This window comes from Bidens hawaiensis, unplaced genomic scaffold (genome assembly GCF_021521415.1).
Source record: "Bidens hawaiensis isolate Kalapana, Puna unplaced genomic scaffold, B.hawaiensis_p1.1 tig00008044_1, whole genome shotgun sequence".
Classification (NCBI taxonomy): domain Eukaryota; kingdom Viridiplantae; phylum Streptophyta; class Magnoliopsida; order Asterales; family Asteraceae; genus Bidens; species Bidens hawaiensis.
Window position 1 is genome coordinate 1 of NW_027491567.1, and position 6,633 is coordinate 6,633.

General features: G+C 35.9%; 1 pseudogene; it reads left to right on the top strand.

Annotated features, from left to right (window-relative positions):
* The first annotated feature begins 3 nt into the window (after positions 1-3).
* LOC143636792 (protein HOTHEAD pseudogene) lies at positions 4-1,350 on the top strand (annotated as a pseudogene).
* Positions 1,351-6,633: the final 5,283 nt, after the last annotated feature.

The window sequence follows — 6,633 nt, forward strand, 5'->3', positions numbered from 1 at the left end:
TTGGAGATCGGTATACGGCCGTACAATGGGTATACACTTGACCACTTGTATGGTACAAAAGTTGGGGGGACTATATTTGATGGATATGGGCATAGGCATACTTCTGCTGATTTGCTTCATTAGGCAAATCCTAATGGGCTCACTGTTTTGCTCCATGCACCGGTTCAAAAAATATTATTCACAACAGAGGGTGTGTTTTCTCTATAAACCAACCTTCCTTCTTGTACATTACAAGTTGTACATTTTTAACATTTTTGATAATTGTAGGGAAAGTAAAACCAACAGCCAATGGGGTGATTTTTACTGATGTAAATGGGCTGAGCCATTGGGCTTACTTGAGAAAAGGGTTCAAGAATGAAGTTATAGTTTGTTCTGGGGCACTAGGAAGCCCACAACTTCTAATGTTAAGTGGGCTAGGCCCAGAGAAGCATCTTGAGGCCCATAATATATTTGTGGTCAAGAACATGCCTTTAGTGGGCCAAGGGATGTCGGATAACCCGATGAATGCGGTTTTTGTTCCCTCTCCTAGGCCCGTTGAGGTGTCTCTTATCCAGGTCGTTGGTATTACTCACAATGGAATCTATATTGAGGGCGCGGAGTGTCGAAATCTTTGCTAGTGAAACTAAAAGTTCTCGGGATTTTGGGATGTTTTCTCCAAAGGTGGTAAACTAAAACTTTTAGTAAGTAGTATGGTCAATATATTATTTATCTTTAAGCGAATTCGATTACGTTTTACAGATTGGACAACTCTCGACTTCGCCCCCAAAGCAAAGAACACAGGAAGCGTTAAATAGGGCAATAGAAGCAATGAGGTCCCTCCCACGAAGTGCTTTCATTGGCGGTTTTATCTTGGAGAAGATTATGGGCCCGCTCTCAAGGGGACATCTTGAACTTCGGTCCACAAACCCTAATGACAACCCCGCTGTCACGTTTAATTATTTTAAAGACCCCGGAGACTTAGAAAAATGTGTGGAAGGGATCAAACTTATTGAGAAGGTGATTGAATCAAGATCATTTTCAAGATTCCGATACCATCACCTCCCACTCTCGAGTCTTCTAAACATGACTGCTAATTCGCCTGTTAATTTATTGCCTAAACATGCAAATGCTTCAAGATCTTTAGAACAATTTTGTAGAGACACCGTAACGACTATATGGCATTATCACGGAGGATGTCAAGTTGACCAAGTGGTAGATCATGATTATAAGGTTATTGGTGTAGACTCTCTTCGGGTCATTGATGGGTCAACTTTCGTTTATTCTCCAGGAACTAATCCTCAAGCTACCGTAATGATGCTTGGAAGGTGCATGGGAGTTAAAATGTTCCATGAGAGAATTGCAAACAATTGAATTGATATAAGATTTAGTAAAATTGTTTCTTGCTTTGAGTTTTTTATTGGGAATTTTGATTAATTAGTATAGGGTTTTGTAAATACTAATATTTATACTATTAATTTTCTTTTTCTTTTCTATATATTAGTTTGTTTACATATTATAACATATATGTGCTGCTTACTAGTTTATATTAGTGCACATACACACATTGACTCACATGTGTCGAACACAATTAAGGGCGATGTCAACTTGGGGATCGTTTCCCTTGCTATCACTTAGTCCCTATAATCAATATTATATTATAATAATATTATATTTTAATATGATTATAATATCCATACTAAACTGGGTTGTATAGCTAGTCTGGGCGTATCTATCACGCCCAGATCGTGTCAACAAGCTTAGATTGTGACATTGTTAAATGCCTTATGTTTAAAACCGAACTTGGCTCAATTTTCCCATTTCACCTGCTAGGCCAAGTTGATCGTTTACGCTTATGGAAAACAGGTATGACCATATAAACTCGGGTAAATGTGTTGGTTGATAAAATGATTAAATTTATAAAGCAAAATCACAGATTAGATGTCTGGATTCACTACGGGGCTCGTTTCCGTTTATTCAGTTTGGTTTGGAGAAAAATGCACACACTTCATCCGAATTGTCCGGATTTCTCACAAAAAGTTCGTTTTTACTCAATTAATCCAAAAATATGCTTTTTGATCACAGTTGATGATCTGATATTTCAACAGGTTCGTTAATCACAAACTCGTCGATTTTTATCATATTTGAATTTGTTTAATATTCAATTTAGCACAATTAATTTTTTGTTTATTATTAAATTATGAAAATTTAAAAACTTATAACATAAAATATGTAGGTTTTTATAAAAATATTTCTGAAATTATTTACTGATTTATTAATTTATAAAAATTCATTTTATATGCTTTATTTAACCCGAAAATCGTCCGTTTATACCAAACGATTTCCGAAAAATCCAACAAAATTTCTGAATGATCCAAATATCTCCCAAAACACCTTGAAAAATGTCCAGAACTTAACAATTTTTCCAACATACCTTTTCGAGCCAAAAAAGACCATGAAAACTCGAATAAACACGAATCGAACAACATAGTTAGCGTTCTCTAAATAACCCCAAATTTTACAGGTGATCATGTTATGCTATACCTGAGTTCTCCAGAAAATTTCATAATTTTTCAAGGAGCATAAGTATTTTTCCCAAATAAGTGTCCCTAAATGGTAATAAATTCACCAAATATTCTCGGATGGTCAAAAAATTACCAAATTTGGATAGGGACTCATTCATATGGTCCCAGATGCCCCTGCAAAATTTCACAATTTAAAAACAAGCATGTCATAATCTAACCCTAAACAGCCCCTAAACGTTTATTTCGGCAATACCATTGCAGTTTTCGCTGTTTCAACCCTTTACTCGCTTTTTCGGGTTCTTGACCTTCTAGCTAGAGTAACTACAGGTCCTATATCACAAAACCAAGCATGTATCATCAAAATACCAGCCTTGAAAGTTAGGGTTTCGGTTAGGGCTTTAAACCAAACTTTTGACCCGTAAAAACGCGATTTAAACCCCTTAGTCCGTGTTTATGTCCAAAAAAGAATATGATTCTAATTTCTAAAAATGTTTTATATCCAAGTACAATTTTGGATCATTTTTAAGAGTTTTACATGGTTTGTTATGATTTTTTTAATAATCAAACTATCATCCTTATACATAAACCATGTTTAATCAAGCTTAAATCACCAAAAATTTGAACCTTTACCTTAGGGTTTACCCGTAATAGTAAGGAGTCAGCTGGAAATAACTTACTTAGGAAGATAGCTTGAACATGGCTAGGTTTAAAAGATCTTTTAAACAAAATATCAAGGGGTGCCCCCCCGTTTAGTTGCGGCCGGCCCTTTAATGGGCCTCCTTTGGGCCCATTTTGCCCACTTGCCTCGTTTTGTGTGCCCGAAAGTGAAATCCCGAGTCCAAATTTATTTCAAGTTCGGTTTTTGACGCGAAAAATATATCAGGTACGACAGCGCGAAAACGAGTGTTTTTTCGGCCAATTTATTGTAAAATTAGAAAAACATACCATTTGTTTGTAAAACTCAAAAATATTTTCACGGATCGCTTAAAGCATCCCACATAAGTGTTTTGTAGGTCTTTTTCAGCTTAACGGATGACACAATGCTTGTTTTGTAACTGTCTTTCGCGTTTAAATTCATAGCGGGTAGTTAAACGAGTACGTTTTAATTTAACCTGGTTTGCTATTGTACTAAGGCCATAATACCAATATGTTAGCTTATATAAACGTATATCACTTATAGATGCCCATCGCGGGATATCCGGGTCATAACCATACCCGTTTGGTTACTCGTTCGTTCGTTACGCAATAAGCTGTTAATCGCTTATTCGATATGTGAATACTAGGGTGTAACCGGTTTTGTCACGAACGTCACATTACCCCCCACATTTCAGGGAAACAGAAAAGGGTTAGAACAGACAAACAAGACAGATTAGAAGATTGGAGATATAGTCATTAGACGTTATCTAATGGCTTAGATATTTTCTTTAGAATATTATAAAGATTAAGATTTTCAAAAGACAGGTATTTGAAATATTAAACGGGCATTCTGTGACATTCGTGACAAAACCACGTATGTCCTAGTATTTAATTATCGAATAAGCGATTAACTGCTTATTGCGTAACAAACAAACGAATGACCAAACCGATTTGGTTATGACCCGGATATCCTGGGTCACCATCTATAAGTGATATATGCATATTATAAGCCACCCTGTTGATATTATGGCCTTCGTACGATAGCAAACCAGTTACACGAAAACATGCTTGTTTAAGTACCCGTTATGACTTTAAACGCAAAAGCTAAATCCAAAACAAGCATTGTATCATCTGTTAAACCGAAAAAGATCTATCAAACACTTATTTGGGATGTTTTCAGCGATTCGTGAAAATATTTTCGAGTTTTACAAAAAAATAGGATATTTTTATAAATTTACAAGAAATTGGCCCAAAAACACTCGTTTTCGCGCGGTTTGTCGTACCCGATATGTTTTTCTCGCCAAAAAACAAACCCGAAATAAATTTGGACTTGAGATTTCACAGTCGGGCATGCAAAACGAGGTAACTGGGCCAAAATGAGGCCAAGATGGGCCCACCTTAGTCCGGCCGCCAAAAGGGGAATACCCCCCCCCCCCCAAGTTTTCTTTATTTATAAAATATTAACCTAGATATTTTGCACTTCATCTTTTGACATAATCTGGTCATACAAGTTCAGGTTCCTCCTAAGCTTCAAAAACCTTAGGTAATCTTAATATTTTTTATCATTAACACATGAATTAAACATGTTTAAATACATATAAGCATAGTATGATTGCCAAAAATTACTTCTAACAATGAAAAAACCCTAAAAATTGTCCTAAAACATATTTTGATCCTACACATGGTTAAGAACCTGGTTTAATAAGTTTTTTAGCCACAAACACGGATTAAAGGGTTTAAATCGCGTTTATACGGTTCAAAAGTTCGGTTTAAAACCCTAACCAAAACCCTATGTTTCAAGGCTGATTTCTTGATGATGTGTCACACCCCGACTAGCATCATGCGGAAGCGTAAAATGGGAATGTGACAGGCACCTCTGGTATCAACACATTGTTTATAAAGGAATATTACAAACTAATTTACAATATATTACATTTCTTTGTTCTATCATTGTTTTACAGTCTAGGTGATACAAACAAAACTAGTTCGTTAACTATACGTTCTTACTACTAACACCCTTGCCTCTATTCACATAGCATCAACCACACACCTTGGGCAAGTAACAGATCACCAAATCATTCCGATTTAGTGACACCTGAAAAGCAGTTTAAAACGGGTCAACTACTAGAGTTGGTGAGTTTCACGAGTTTCAAGAAAACAGTAATGAGTATTCACAAGTTAACACTTGTAATCATGAAATAAATATGTATGTTTGTATGTAAATGATGTAATTATACTAAGCTACAGTGAAGCCTTGACTGTATGTGCTGCGTGCATCCATTTCCCACGCTCAATCAACCACTGTGGCCCATTTCCGCCCACAACATGCCCCGGTAGCTATGTCTAACACTACATAGCCTGTTTGTATAAATATGGTCATGTGCAAACGGCGCTATGTGACACGGCAACCAGGCCGATTCCGTTTGCGTTTGTCAAACCAATAGTACTATTCACAAGCCACCAGCTCGAAGTTAATCACTGTGATCGTGGGGACTTTCGTGTGTTAGCACTTAGATAATTCACATCAATACATGTTTCAGGTATGTATATGTAATCAAACATGCTTTTCACCCCAAAAGTTCGTAAAACTTTTTAAAGAACATGAAACTCACGGTTTAGTAGATAATCAGTACTGTATCAGCTCGTGGTTTGTTCGGTCCGCTATCAGTAGTTCCTATAATCAATATTATATAATATTAATATTTTAATATTATTATAATCTCAATACTAAACTGGGCTGTATAACTAATCTGGGTGTAGCTGGAACGCCCAGAAAGTGGCAATAGGCTTAGGTTGTGATGTTGTCTAATACTTAGAACTGAACTTGGCTCAGATTCCCGTTTTCCTAGCTGGGCCAAGTTGTTCGTTTACGCGTTCAGAAAACAGTTATGGGAAAATAAGCTTGGGTAACTGTATTAATTAATAACATGATTAAGTTATAAAGAAGGATCGCATATTGGGGTCCCGGATTAGCCACGGGGCCCGTTTCCGTTTATTCAGTTTGATTTGAGAAGAAACGCGCACAATCCACCCGGATTGTCCAGGTTTCTCATAGAAAAGTTCGTTTTTACTTAATTAGTCCAAAAATATAATTTTTTATCACTCTTGGTGTTTTGATATTCCCGCAGATTCGCTAGTCGCAAACTTGCCGGTTTTTATAAAAACTGAATTTGTTTAATATTCAAATTAGCATAATTAATTAACCGTTAATCATTAAATTATGAAAATTTAACCACTTATTAATTAAAATATTTAGATTTTTATAAAAATATTTCTGGAATTTATTTACTGATTTATTAATTTATAAAAATTCATTTTATCAGCTATATTTCGCCTGAAAATCGTCCGTTTACCCCAAACAATTTCCAAAAATTCCACAAAAACTCCTGAATGCTCAAATCATGTCCCAAATCAACTTTGATCAATTCCAGAATGTAAAAAGCTCGTGCGATATTCTTTTCGGCCCAAATTCGGCTATAAAAATTCACACGAATGC